General features: G+C 40.6%; 1 protein-coding gene across 10 annotated transcripts in view; it reads left to right on the forward strand.

The window, feature by feature from the left end:
• The window catches only part of ROBO2 (roundabout guidance receptor 2), a 1,216,825-nt gene that overhangs the window by 538,159 nt on the left and 662,944 nt on the right, over window positions 1-15,722 (forward strand). The gene's annotated exons all lie outside the window — the stretch shown is intronic.

Consider the following 15,722-nt stretch of genomic DNA (forward strand, 5'->3'; position numbering starts at 1 on the left):
TCTGTGGCCCTAATAACGTTTCTGTGGCCCTAAATAACAATTCTCTGGCACTCAGTAACAATTCTGTCTGTCCCTGAGTATGAATTCTGTGGCCCTAACTAGCGTTTCTTTGTCCCTAAGTAACGATTCTGTGGCCCTAATTAACAATTCTGTGTCCCTGAGTAATAGTTCTCTGTCCCTAAGTATCGTTTCTCTGTCCCCAAGTATCGTTTCTGTGGCCCTAACTCTGTCCCTGTCCCTAATACAGAGCGGTCTGCCTCTGTTCAATGACTGCAGGCAAATGAAGAATTCCAAAATGGCCGCTATTTATAGCTCGACCATTACACAGTGCTAGCTGGCTGGCTGCTGATTGGCTGATGCGATCACATGTCGTTGAGGAATGCATTATGGGTCAGCGCGCCTTGTCTGCGCGCCTTCCCAGACATGCCCGCTCCGTCGCCGCACATGTCAGCCGACATTTTCGGAAAAATTTCGATTCGCGCGTCCAAATTAGGCTATTTTTCGGATTCGGCGCGAATCGAAATTTTTCCGATATTCGACTCGAATTCCACTTCGGCTACTTCGATTCGCTCATCTCTAGTGGTCACATTTCTAAAATTTGGACTTTTATGACTAATACAAATTAAATGAAAATAAAAATTCTAAACCACATAAAGGGCAACATACGCTTTCATATAATGACTATCCAGGGTTCTTGCACATGGGTATATAAAAAAAATGTTCAGATACAGCTGATAGTTTTTTACAGCTCTGAAAGCAGTAGAATTGTATATTATGGACCCAGGTGCACGACTGCATTAAAGTAGCAATCTTGTGTTCCATTCAGCTGTGTAAAATCAGAGTAGAAAATTGTGCATGGTCAGTATTTCTGCATAGTTTACACATGTATGCATGTAAATGCATGTACATACATACATGATGGGATTGAAAAACTGAACTGCAGTAACGGAAGAATAATTTTATGGATGTGAATGTTTTGTGGACATTTTTGCATCTAAACGTGTATAACGGAAGCACTATAATAGACCATTACATGCATTTTTTTAATTCATGATCTTTCTGCCAGCTTGCATAAATATTAGTATTTTATTACACCCATATGGAAGATCCCATATATATAGAGTCATATGATATACATATTTCTGCATTAGATTTTTTTGCTTGGTTGTTACAAGTTGTTTTACAGGTGTACTTCTAATTTTAAGTCTACTAGTGGAGGTGTAATAATGATAATTTTTAATATGTTCCATTATAAAGAAGACCTATTCATGACATCACCATTATTGTGTCCATACAAAGTATAAAACCATTGATCAGTGAATATCCTGATTGGGTATAAAGTAGAATCAGGGGACTTTATGTCACAGGCTGATTCTAGCACAGCTTATGTCATATTCAGAGCACATTTTACTTGCTACATTAGTCTGGGTCAGGCAGGATTTGTCTGTAATTTATCACACCGTATGCCTGCTGGTCATTTTTTATGTTGTAAATCATGTTTGTTTGTAGGGAATGATTATAAACATGGAGGCTATTACTTTTCCTATGCACTTTTAATTACGAGAGAAAATAACGTTATACATTATTTAACACTTTGAAAACCTATGTGCTATATTATGAGAACAAAGAGAGTATAGCTTCATGTGAATTAATGCAGATAAATGTAATTATTTGAAAGCCGATTAGACTTTTGTAGTACAAATATATGTCGATATATAGACATGGAGGTAGATTGGCAGAAAGAGAGATGCATATTAGATGATGAGATATAGACATAGATATATATATGTAAGCAGGGGCGTACTGGCCATTTGGAAACTCGGGCACTGCCCAAGGGCCAGGGGTCAGTAGGGGACCCCATGAGATGCCCCTGGTACCTTTTTTATAGGCTTTTTTGAGTTTGGGCAAGGACACAGGGGCCCCATGATCCCCTATTGCCCGGGGGCCCCATGAGTTGTCAGTCTGCCCCTGGATGTGAGCCGATAGCAAGACTGGATGTGCTAATTTGCCTTATATTTGCAAAACGTTTGCCAGTTTGTTCCAAAACAGACTGTGTCAATCACAGTCCCTGGTGATCTTTGGTGAGCTCTTCTGTGATGCCTAACTTATGTAGGGACACTGCCCTAAGCAGGAGTTACCCCATTTCAAATTAGGTGCTGTTGGGCTGTAGCCAGCCTAGTGAATCAAAATAGGAAAAAGCACAACCAAATCATGACATCAGCAAAATGTATACAAAGTTTGTTTCAGAGGTGTGGCTTGAATAATAAATTGAGTTTCTTCACAGGCTCCAAATGCAATACTCTATAATTATATATGTGATAGGGAGTACTCCAGACAGCTAGCATTTTAAATTCCATATACTGTATATCTGAAAAAAGCATAATTTAGAGACATAACAATACATGGTAGTACACATAAAGGATCTCCCCCAAAGTCTATTTAGTTAGACAGAATCATATTATAGGCTATAAGATAAATCCTAGGCATATATATGGTATAGGGAGCAGCACATCCACGTACTTCTGAGTTTCCGCACACCAATGGGAGATTTCTGTTATCAATCTATTTGTATGCTTGTTATTTATGTTGCTCTTTGTACTTATATTCTATATTCTTCCCTGTACCTTTCTATCAGTAGGTAGAACAGTGGTCTCCAAATTGTGGTCCGGAGGCCGGATGCAGTCCTTTGCTGGCCTTTATCCAGTCCTTGGGGCACTATTTCTAGCACTGATGCCTAGGATGGGGCACCATTCCTCTCAATTACACCAACAATGGGACAGTATTCCTGCTACTGATATCAACAGTGGGGTACTATTCCTTCCCTAGATACCAACAATAGGGCACTATTCCTGCCATTAAAACCAATGATGATGTATTACTTACTCCCATTGACTGCAAGGCATTTTCTACTCCCACCAGCCACACCCTAAAGCCCCCCCTAAAGCCTGAAAGACAGTGAAATGGCCCTTTGCTTAGAAAGTTTGGAGACCCCTGGTATAGAAGATGCTAGCTGTCTGGAGTTCTGCCTATTATTTACATTATCACACTGTAGTCAGCCTAGTCCTGGTTGATAGTTCTGCTTACTGTAGTTTTTCACCTTAGTTCAGTTCTGCTGCTGGGGACTATCCTAGTGTAAGAAGATCAAATATCCTGTGTTATGAATATTTGTATATCCCTTGCCAATCACTAGGAGGTTTATTGCTAATGGTGAGAGTAAAATTATTTGGGAGAGCCTTCTGAAGGCTCCAGTCTTTACCTAGGGAGGATGTGTCTTCAACTGTGCTTTAACTAGTTGCCGACCGCAGGTAGTCGAATGACGACTGCACTGCAGCTGGCCAGTTCTGGGAGGCCGTCATATGACGTCCTCCCAGAATGCACTCTCCTGTGCGCTCCCGGGGGCGCGCACCCGGCGATCTCCATGATCACTGTGTCCTATGGACACCGCTGATCACATGATGTGGTAAAAGGCCAATCACAGCGGCCTTTTACCACGTGATCAGCTATGTCCAATGACGCGCTGATCACCGGGAAATGCAATTGCCGGTTCTCGTCTTCACTTTCCTGACGTTGTCAGAGCGTGAGGAAAGTATTGCCGAGAACCGGCAGTTGTCGGAGCACCGGATCGGCACTGATCATGAGGGTACTGATGATCAGTGCCCTGTTGATTGGTGCCCAGCAGTATTACCCACCAGTTTCGCCCACAAGTGCCCAGCAGTGCTATCCACAAGTGCCCAGAAGTGCCACTCACCTGTGCCCACCTGTGCCACCCACCAGTGCCCATCAGTGTCACCCACCTGTGCCCATCAGTGCCCACCAGTGCCACCCACCTGTGCCCATCAGTGCCCACCAGTGCAACCCACCAGTGCCCAGCAGTGCAGCCCAGCAGTGCTGCCAGTCAGTGCCCAGCAGTGCCGCCAGTCAGTAGCCAGCAGTGCCGCCAGTCAGTGTTGCCTATCAGTGCCGCCTAGCAGTACCCATAATCAGTGCCAGCTCATCAGTGCCGCCTATCAGTGCCACCTCATTAGTGCTGCCTGTCAGTGTCGCCTATCATTACCCACCAGTGCCGCCTATCAGTGCCCATCAGTGCTGTATTTCAGTGTCCATCAGTGCCGCCTATCAGTGCCTATCAGTGCCCATCAGTGCTGCCTATCAGTGCAGCTTCATCAACACACATCAGTGAAGGAGAAAAATTACCTGTTTGCAAAATTTTATAATAGAAACAAAGAAACTTTTTTTTTTTTTTTTGCTCTTTTTATGTTGATAGCACAAAAAATAAAACACCCAGTGGTGGTTACATACCACCAAAAGAAATCTCTATTTGTGAGAAAAAAATTATAAAAATTTCATATGAGTACAATGTTGCATGACCGTGCAATTGTCATTCAAAGTGCGACAGCGCTGAAAGCTGAAAATTGGCCTGGTAAGGAAGGGGGTATAAGTGCTCGGCAGGCAAGTGGTTAACCTCCAAGACCTGGGGAGAACATTGAAAAGGGAAGATCCAAGATCAGGGTCTGTAAGCTTTCACTACCTTGACGATGGGTTTACCTTGGAGGAGTGAAGCTGGAACTTGAATTGAAGGGCCAGGAAGAAGCACTGTCTGCCAGAGAGTGCCCAGAGAAGCTGGGTATGAGCGCAGACATGGCAGGAAATCTGGCTTATCCAGGGGGGTTATGTGATGCAACTGCTCTACAGTCACAAGAATACAGAGTGACAATTTGGCTTAAGGCTCATTTTCTGTACTGATTGTAAGTACGATTGTCAGTCTGCGTATGCTTATTTTTGAGTATCCTGTACCCTAACTCCTCTGTCCCAGGGTGTTCCTTATCAAATACACTCTGTTAACAAATATAATAGTGGCTGATGCTCAATTCATCACACTCCACAAAAAGTAAACATTCAACCCTGAGATGAAATATCAGTCCACCAAGCCACTTGGGGGCCCCTAAGAGCCTTTAGGGGTAAGCAGGCACTACACATTACCAAACTCTACTGTGTGACTTATGGCTGCTATAAACAGACACAACTACAGTGCTGTAGAATCTTGGAACACATAGGTTGCTATTTCTTAGAACTAATCCGTGATGTCATCAGTCACAGAGCCCTGGGATTTGTCCTCACAGTTATTCATCACAGTCACAGACAGTGCTGATTCTCAGTGTTTACTACTTTACTATTTTAACCCCTTCCTGTCGCCTCCCAGCCCTTTAAGAGCTTCTAGATGCTGGGAGGCCGGGGTCGGGCCTTGAGGTCATGCTGTGATTGGCTATTACAGTAGTCACATGATCGGAAAGCTCCCGATGCAAAGTTTGCATTGGTAGCCTATCGATCCTCACTGGCTACCATGCTGGGAGCATGCAGGGAGTGCGCCCTCCAAACAGTAAATTGTTTATACAGGGCCGCATACATATGGCTGCACAGCATTAAGGCCCACCCGCCAAGAGGCCTCATAAATAAGTATGGCTGGTGGGAAGAGGTTAAGGAAATAAAAAAGTGCTGTAACACTAATTCATGTGGTAGTTAGGCAAGGTCAGTACAAGGTTAGTGAGTGACTGAGAATCAAACTTAAGAAGCAAAAGCTAACATTTTTGGGGGGCAGAGAGGAGTTTGGCCTGGGTTCCTGCTTATTTCCTGAGCACAGCAATCTTTGTAGTTCAAGAATCGGTTATTCCATACATTTGCAAGAATTTATTCTTTTACATACTGAACATAGACTGCTTTTTTTTTTCCTAACACTGTTAACAAAGTTTCTATTTAACATGTTTGTATTTCAAATTTAGGGTTGCCTCCCCCCAAAAAATTTTTTTTAAAAAAACCTCACAGAAGTGTTGAAGTGCCATTCTCATTTTATTACTTATCTCTTGTAACAGAAGCGTAGCACCCTTCTAGTTTAGCAAGGGGGAGCAAGACCCTGATGGCTAGTGAGGAGCTGATTAGCAGCTCAGATGAGATAGTCAGAGGGGTCAAATTCTGGTCAGGACAGAGAGTATCTGCAGGCCAGCCTTTCTGGAATTTTCCCCTGCTCTGAGGCTTTCAGAGGAGGGCCTTGGAGGCAGTGGGTGGATATGAGGAGTGGTTGGTTGCACTTTTGAGGGACCTTAGCCAATCCCCAACAGTGGCAGGAGAGTCAGGTGAAAGAAAGAGAAAGGAAGATGTGAGGTTAAGGAGGAAGGCTGCCAGTAGACCTAGTGAGATGGGGCCTGCCTGGGAGCCTGGAGCTGGAAAGGAGGAAAACTCAGGACTCACTGGCCCCCTGAAAGAAGACCACCTGTATGGCAGGGAAGGAGCAGCCCAGCTGATAGGCCTGGTAGCAGCAGCCATTCTGCAAGCAGTACAGAAGAGGATCTGAGTGAGTACACTCACAATTATACCCCTTGTTGTACTTGGCGGGCAGTACCAACGCAGAGTGTGACTAATTCAAGTCAATGAGGCAGAATCACAACCACCCTCCAATCATGTACAATGTAGGTGGTGCAGACTTTAAGGTTAAACAGACAGTAAAGAGACCACATATCAGCTCCCAGATGCCTGTTGAATGTCCTCTAAAAAGTGATCCATAGCTGTGCAAGTCCTTAAAGTGATAGAAAGTCTAACATTTTTAGTAGTGACCTCAACAGGAATAGCTTCCAATAAGTACAATTTTTGGGTGATCACTGTTTAAGAATGGATTCCCTTTACTTTAGAAAGATTTCATCACTGTCTGACGTGTCTTTAAGGCAAGAAGGAAGCTCACCATTGCCCCATTGGAGAGATTTCCTTTCACAGGCAGGAAAATAACATCTATACTCTAGCTAAAATTAAAAAAAGTTTAGGTATTAGCTTCACTTTAAGTCACAGTTACATCTGGGCTACTAGGTTAAACAATCACACAATGACACTATTTTATGGGTATTCATTAGCATGTTTTGTCCAAACTATAGTCTTTTTAATAATCCAAAATATTTATTTATTTTATTACAGGTACTTGTATAGCACTGTCAATTTATGCAGCACTTTACATATATATTGTACATTCACATCAGTCCCTGCTCTCAAGGAGCTTACAATCTAAGGTCCCTAACTGAAATTCATACTACGGCCAATTTAGACAGGAGCCAAAGAACCTACCAGCATGTCTTGGGAGGGATCCCAGCAGGCACAGGCAGAGGATGCAAACTCCAGGCAGTTATTGTCCTGCTTGGGATTCAAGCCAGCAACCCTAGTACTGTTAGGTGGAAGTGCTAACTATTTATCCACTGTGCTGCCCCATTTGGCACAAGCAAAATTTGCGTTGACTTGGAATAGTTGAGTTCCATGCAATTTCAGTGTCTGGAATCTTAGAAGCAGGAGAAGTCATACTTAGTCATTTGTCATTTTCTTTTACCTCTAGTCCAGACTATGAAGAGATGTGTCCTTTATTCTTATTAATAATAAGCTTCTTATTGATTTATCGGTCATATTTTTTTTACCACCATGAAACAAAAATTGTCATCTTGGCTGCCAAATAGTTTGAGCCACCTGAGTAATCAATGTCCCCACATAAAACCAATGTCAGATTTAATACTGATGATAAAGTGCAAGAAAACATTCATAAATCTACTGAGCTATTTTGCATTTATGGTGATTCACTGTATCCTTAATCGCCCCATAGAACTGTATTGTATAGACTAGTTAAAGTTGAATATCTGAGTGGATATTAAACAAATAAATAAATAATCCAATCATAAGGTCATTAAAAGATGATTAAGAGTATTTTTAGAAACAATTAGCGTGCCTAAATATTCCAACTTAAGCCAAAACTTTTTGTAGTTTTTGAGAGTATGTAAGAATCAGAACTTCTATCAGGCATTTATTTCTGTCTTCATTAGGTAGATGGGTGCCAGTGTCATCAATCTAGGACAATACAAAGCAATAACACCCTGCCAGTTGCTCCAATCCTACTATTCTCCACCTAAGTAAACGTTCTTCTGCATCAGAGAGATATCATATCACTGTCCTTGTTAGGTTTGGTTACCCAGCATAGGAAGTGAGGGATAATCTTCTCAATGGGGACACAGACAACAATAAAAAAAAATAAGTCTGTGGGCAGGCTTAGGCAGGACATGTGACTTAGGAGGCAGAGCTTCAGTAGCCATTTTTATTATCCCTCAAATAGGTAAGTGTCATTACCTTGATTTATGGAGTTTTACCTTTGCCCATAGAAGAAGCCTGTAGCTTTGAGAGTAAGGCAGGACATATTTATGGGGATATAGTTGGGATAATGAAAGAGCTTAGAGTTTCACTTTGGTTTTTAAGAGTTGCAAATGAGTAAAAGTGTACAATTATGACCTCAATGCACTGTTTAATTGGGCAACTATGTGGCAAATGAGGTTTAATGTTGATAAATGTAAGGTTCTGCACTTGGGGGCTAAGAATATGCATGCATCATACATACTAAGGGGAGTACAATAGGGGGAATCAATGGTGGAGAAGGATCTGGAAGTTCTGTTAAATCACAAGCTTAATAATGGCATGCAATGCCAAGCTGCGGTTTCTAAAGCGAGCAAAATCCTCTCTTGTATTAAAAGAGGTATAGACTCCAGAGAGAGAGATATCATATTACCCCTATACAAATCATTAGTAAGACCTCATCTGGAATATGCAGTTCAGTTTTGGGCACCAATTCACAAAAAGAACATTGGGGAACTGGAGAAAGTACAGAGAAGGGCAACCAAACTGATAAGAGGCATGGAGGAGCTCAGCTATGAAGAAAGATTAGAGGAACTGAATTTATTCTCTCTTGAGAAGAGGAGATTAATGGGGGGATATGATCAACATGTATAAATACATCAGTCGTTAATATAGTGAACTCGGTGTAGAGTTATTCACCCTGAGGTCATGACAGAGGACAAGGGGGCACTCTTTATGTCTGGAGGAAAAGAAATTTAATCTCCAAACACGGAAAGGTTTCTTCACAGTGAGAGCTGTGAAAATGTGGAATAGACTCCCTCAAGAGTTGATTCTGGTTAGCTCAGTGGATTGCTTCAAAAAAGGCCTAGATATTTTCTTAGATACACAGAATATAACTGGGTACTAACATTTATAGGTAAATTTGATCCAGGGAATATCCGATTGCCTCTTGGGGGATCCCAGCAGGAGCAAATTGGATCATGCTTTGCCAGGTTTTTTTGCCTTCCTCTGGATCAGCTGTGGGTATAGGATTATATATTATTTTATATATTTATATAATATATTATATATTATTTTATTTTATATATTATTTTTTATATTATATTATATTTTTTTTTTTGTTGAACTGGATGGACTTTTGTCTTTTTTCAGCCAGGCTAACTATGTAACTATGTAATTATGGGAAATCTCTTTTATGGTTGACTAGCTCTAATATTCAAACAGATTTATTTATCAAGGCTGTGCAAGAAGCAGTGATTACAAACAAAGTCCACTAATCCACGAAGCCAATCAAATTTTTATCTTTTAGAAGATAAGATCAATCAGTAGAATGTAAGATGCTTTTCCATTGGTTGCTTTCAGTTACTGCACACTGCATACAGTTTTTTGACTTGTTATATAAGTCCCTCTTTTTTTGTGAAAGAACCGGCAATAATAAAGGTGATATGCAGTATGGCTTCCCTTTGTACAGTGAACTGCAACTAGTAATGAATAAATCAGTTTGAATAAAAAAAAGGCAAAGTGAGCGTTTAAAGACTAAAACTTCTAGTACTTAAAGGTGAACCAAGCTGATGAATTTGTGTAAAAAGATATAGACATTCCAGTTAGCCTGGGCATCCCTCGATCACTCCTCAGCCTGAGCAAAATCACTAGTCAAATGTCCATATTGGGAAAATGCTCACCACACGAAGCCCAAAATGCAGTACATAGTGTAGTAGTTTATTAAGAAGTGAATAGGTAAAACACATCCACGTGGAGAATAAAGGATAAAACAATGCGGATGGACTTACAAAGATGGCCTCTGATATGAACAAATCCGTTGTTCAGATCGGTGGCCATCTTTGTAAGTCTGGCTGTATTGTTTTATCCTTTATTCTCCATGTAGATGTTTTATCTATTCATTTCTTAACTACTTGTCCTCCGGAAGATTTACCCCCCTCCTTGAACAGGCCATTTTTTTGCGATACGGTGCTTCATTAATTTAACTGACAATTGCGCAGTCATGCAACGCTGTACATAAATTAAATTTATGTCATTTGTTTTCCCACAAATAGAGCTTTCTTTTGGTGGTATTTGTTCACCTGTGAGTTATTTATTTTTTTGCGCTATAAACAAAAAAAGACTGACAATTTTGAAAAAAAGAACGTATTTTTGATCTTTTGCTATAAAACATATCCAGTAAAAAAATGTAAAAAATCTAATTGTGTCATAAATTTAGGCCAAAATGTATTCTGCAACATGTCTTTGCTAAAAAAATCCCAATACATGTAAATCAATTGGTTTGCGTGAAAGTTATAGCGTCCACAAATGGCGGTATATATACTGGAATTTTTTTTCTATACTAGTAATGGCAGCGATCAGCAACTTATAGCAGGGGTGCAGAGGGCATTCTGGCACTAACTGACATTGACTAACTGCCACTGACATCCTCAGTGACACTAATACAGTGATTAGTGTTAAAAAAAAGCACTGACACTGTACTAATGACACCGGGCAGGAAGGGGTTAACATCTGGGGCGATCAAAGGGTTAACTGTGTGCTGTTTTATTATGTGTGATTTACTGTGTAAGCATGCTGCTTTGTATTGCTCTGCTATGCAGAGCAAAACAAATCAACATGCTGGAGCTGATAGAAGAGAGATCTGTATTGTTTACATACAGACCTCTTCTCTGTCAGTGTTCTTCGGTGATCGTCGGGTACCAGTGGGGAATAACTGGCCGGGACCCAGTGAACAACAGCCATAGCCACCAATGGTGTGCCCCCCACCCAGACATGCAAAATCACATATATATATATATATATATATATATATATACGTGATTTTGCACAGCCCTGCAGTATATTTGCTATAGGGTGGCAGGGAAGCAGTTAAACTCAGAGATGAGAAGACCAGTAGCTATATAGATTTAACTAAAGACACTAGATAAAGAAGAGTGATGCTAGAATTTACATTTTGGACCACTTTGTAGGCCTCGTCCTTTAGATCAATTTAAATGCACAATTCTCATGTTTGACTGGACATTACCTTTAATAGAAAAAGGTCAGGGTTCACCTATTGTCCTTTGGGCCTTTTTATATAACATTTCAGTATCTGATCCACCTTCAACCTCTGGCTACAACATTAAAAAAAGGAATGTCACTCCATACATATGGAAGAGAGGTTTTTACTTGCTTTAGTTTGCTTTCATTTTTCCATTTCCTCCCTTTGGGGTCAAAGATCTGCTCTGCTAATGCTTTTCCATGCAAAGGGGAGAGGTCACACAAGATAAAGTCATGTTTCATCAGAGGGGTCACAAATGTTTCCAAACTCATTTCACACACAATATAATGTCATCTTCGGTTTATTGTGTGTTCGTATGGATTTTTTTCTCTATTTTTTGTACATGTATGTGCCTGTATATTATTTTTAGCAACACAGAATAAAATAAATTCAATAATTGCACTGATTGTATTAGAATATGCATAATGTTGATGAAATTAGGACCATGTATGGTAATGTATTTATAACACTTAAAGGTTAAAAAAAAATGGTATAACATGCTTACAATACATTTCCTATTGTCTGGCTCACATGGGTTTCATTTATTCAATATTCTAAAATAGGAGCTTAATCCTAGGAATGTAATAATCTCTATGTAGAATAATTAAATAATGAGCTGTAATTAGCTATATGTTAATTAGGGAAGACAGCCACAATTGCTATAGGAATTTGCAAATTAATATGAGCTGAAAAGTTTGGAAGACGAAAACAAAAAAACATAAAGCAGTTGAGGATTTTAGTTATGTATAGTAAAGACTAAAGAAACTATAGAAAACACAGTTTTTGCGTTGTCAATCAAAATGTTTTTAGCTGCTCCTTAAATTGTCAAACATACAGGTTAGCTTGAGAGCAGGTATCCTTGAAAGCTAGCAATCCAAAGTAAAATGCAGTTCCCTCTTTCTATAGAGTATATCAGCTTCCTATTCACTGACATTATAACTGTTCTATGCCCCCCCTTTTTATAGATGGGGCTGTCTTATCCAAAAGCCCCATTATTGGCCCTTATATGCCTGCTGGCCATAGTTCAAATGCGATGCAATGCATCATGGTTTTAAAAAATTCTCCTGGGTAAACTGCACATACATTCGGGAGAACCACAAATTTAGAAACCTGCAAGATTCACCTCAAACCTATGGTGCTGGTGAACTCAAACCTCTCAATTTCTAAGGTTAACATTGTATAAAAATGGAGAGAAGCAATGCTACCTATAACAAGAGTAAAGATTTAATTTTTTAGTGCAGGTGAGAAAATAAAAATGTGCTACAAGGAGCTCTGCAATTTCTTTTCTTCTTAATGGTTTGAGAATGTCTTCTCCAACATATTTATTTAGTCACTGGAAGTCCAAGCTAACAGTTGTCTACCTTTGCTCTTGTCTGGCACAATAATAGCACTAATAATAGTGTATTTAATAGTGTAACTAAATTAAATGAATATACTATATTCACTGTTGTGGCTATCAAAAGATTCATAGAAATCCTTACTTGTTGTGGAATATGACTTTAAGATGGAGCACGTTTCACATCTAAACATCCAGTGCCACTGCCTCATCCTGTGCCTACCCTTTACACTAATAGCACTCACCCTGAGCCCTCTCCTGCATCTAAGCCCATCAAAGTACCTCCTCCTCCTGCCCATTTGCACTGGGGGTTTACTTGTACTGTTGAGCCCTAACCCTTCAAAAGATAAATATAAATGACTATGACAGGGTAACTACGGTAATCAGCATGGCGTAACCTGATTAGTTCAATTACAGTTTTTGTCCCCACATTTCTTCACACCCAATTTATACCCAGGACATATTAACTCAGTTAAAGGTTGTCCAAGGCAATGTGCCTGAAATTTGGACTCCATAAAGTCACTGGGGAAGCTCATACCTGAAGGCCCCTAACCCTAAATGACCCCAAACTAATTGTAGCTTGGCACCGAATTCACCACAGGGTAGCTAACCAGTTTGGCAGAACCATGATTAATTCAATCACTACATTTCCTCAGCTGCAGGATTTCGTTACAAGAGAATATTTCCATGAAATAAAAGAATGGGTTATATTGTAACAAATAAAGAAGATGGCAATATGTACAGTACATAAAGGGACAAGTAGAGCGTAGGTCAAACACAATTCTCTGCACGGGCACGAGAGCCCATTCATTTGAATGGACGCCCATGACACGCAGGGAAGAAGTCTCTGCACCTCTTCCAAAAACGTAGCCCGCACGGGAACCTCGGTTCCCAGTATGATTTCATTTTCCAGTGCGGGTGGCATGCCATTAGAACTAATGGCACCCACCTGCGGGTCCTCATTTCTGTATGTGGGTGGTGCGGCTGCACAGATTTTCATGAGGATCCGCAGCAGCACCACCCTAGACCTTCTTATAGACAGAGCTCTTGCCAGGGACAACAAGTAATTTCCCATAGAGCAGTTATTTGAGAAGACAGTCCTTTGCCTTGGTTATTCAGCTAGCTAATTTTGGGGCCCAGTCTTTACTGTAGTGCACATTGGTACAGATCCAGTAAAGTCTGCATGCAGTGGAAAAAACTGCTAGCTAGATGTACAACCCTATGTGCTCAGTCTCTGCTGGCAGCAACACATCAATGACAGCAATGCCCTCTCTTCAGTCCCAGTGATGCAGCCACTTTAGTTCCGCTGTGCAGGTTTTAGTCTACTTGTGGATCCACCCAGTGCTACTCTGGTCCTCAGCAATCTGAATATTCACCCTCCACTCTCTCACTCTCAGACTGGAGTCAGGTTGGAGCACACCAAGGTGGGTAGATGTGCTCACTCTGGTCCCTCTTGCAGCAAGAGGAAGTCACTCTGTTGGCAGTCAGGGAGAAATACAGATCTTTCCCCTCCTTCTGAAATTCACCTCTGGAAAATATAGTCCAATAGCTCATTAAATGCCACAACATAACTACTTTTCTGAGTCAAATCTACCAAGATTCAAAGCAGCAATATTCCAAGTCTCTTGAGCTCCTCAGCTTCCCATCTCCCCCTGCTGGGTGGAGGTGCAATAATGTTAACCCATTCAGGCTGATAATCCAAGGGGGAGAGAGAGCAGTACAGTGTCCTAACCTCCTCTCTCCAGCCAAACTCCTGACTACATATAAGTGACACAAATAACATGTAGTAGTATTTATTTTACATTATCTCCCAATTCTCCATACTACATGCTGCTTGTATGACTTGCACCATAAAGAGCCAGCTGGTACAAACTGTGTTTTAGTAATTAATCACTAGCAATCTTAGTATATAGATTAAGCAGCTAAACATTCATCTGTATACCACTAGTTCAAGCCTGTTAAAAATAATTCTTTTATTTCTGAATGGAGCTCTAGCTTAATGTAGCAGAAAGAAAAAGAGCAGCAGATTTTGAAAAACATTATGACCATCATTAATGTACTTACTAATTCATATTTATGCTACAGTGTCAGACCATTAGTATGTCTGTAACATGTTTTATTTATAAAGCCTATTCTGTGTGTTCTAGTAATGAGTAAATCAGTCTGACCTGTCAAAACAGCCAATATGATACAGTTTACATGTCATTTCTATACATATTTTATATACAGTATATATGTATTCAGACACTGCTTTTGTAGAGAAATGTAGATTTGTAGAATACATCACATTCCATACTTTTAAACACAGACAACAAAAGAGAAATAGATAGTGATTTTATGTCAGGTGATTTGTTGAAGAAAAAAACATTATTACAACAAAGTACAATTTAAAGCAGAATATCAAAATAACACAATAAAAATTAATAACCCATTAAAAGATTAAATAACAAAACCAGCAATTACAGCAATATTCACCTTCACACCAGCGATTTGCCCTACCGTATATTTATTTTGCCAGAAGATGCCCTCAGTCCAACGGTCAGCATCATTCAACCCACTTCTTCTGAACCCAGGTTGTCTCATTCTGGATGTGCCTGACTCTGTGATTGGAAAGACAGGTTTTTTTAGAGGTTTGAGGATGTTCTGGAAAGGTGATATTGAAGTATATCTTTAAGCAGACCTCTGGCCAAAAATAATAAGATAAAAATAAATACCCTATTAAAATTGTAAGTAACAAGACCAGCTTTTTGCTGCAATATACACCTTCATGCCATAATTTTCTCCAGCAATACTTCTGCTCAGGGGCAGACTGACAACTCATGGGGCCCCGGGCAATAGCGGATCATGGGGCCCCTGTGTCCTTGCCCAAACCCAAAAAAGCCTATGAAAAAGCCAATGAAAGGTACCAGGGGCATCTCATGGGGCCCCCTACTGACCCCGGGCCATCGGGCAGTGCCCGAGTGCTCAAATTGTCAGCCCGCCCCTGCTTCTGCTGCTCAATGTCCTCAGTCTGATACCCAGAATCATTCAACCAGATTTCTCTGAGCCCAGGTCATCTTGGATCTGGCCAAGCCTGTGGTTGAACAGTGAAATAAGAAGCAGCATAGTGATGAGCTCATCTCTCTGTCATTCTGTTCTCTCTTCCTATCAGCTTGCTTCTTGTTAGTGCCTGAGCTGATTGGCTCTTTGTTCTGCTTCATG

The sequence above is a fragment of the Staurois parvus genome, unplaced genomic scaffold (genome assembly GCF_062004578.1).
Source record: "Staurois parvus isolate SC_StPar_1 unplaced genomic scaffold, SC_StPar_1.0 ptg000299l, whole genome shotgun sequence".
NCBI lineage: Eukaryota > Metazoa > Chordata > Amphibia > Anura > Ranidae > Staurois > Staurois parvus.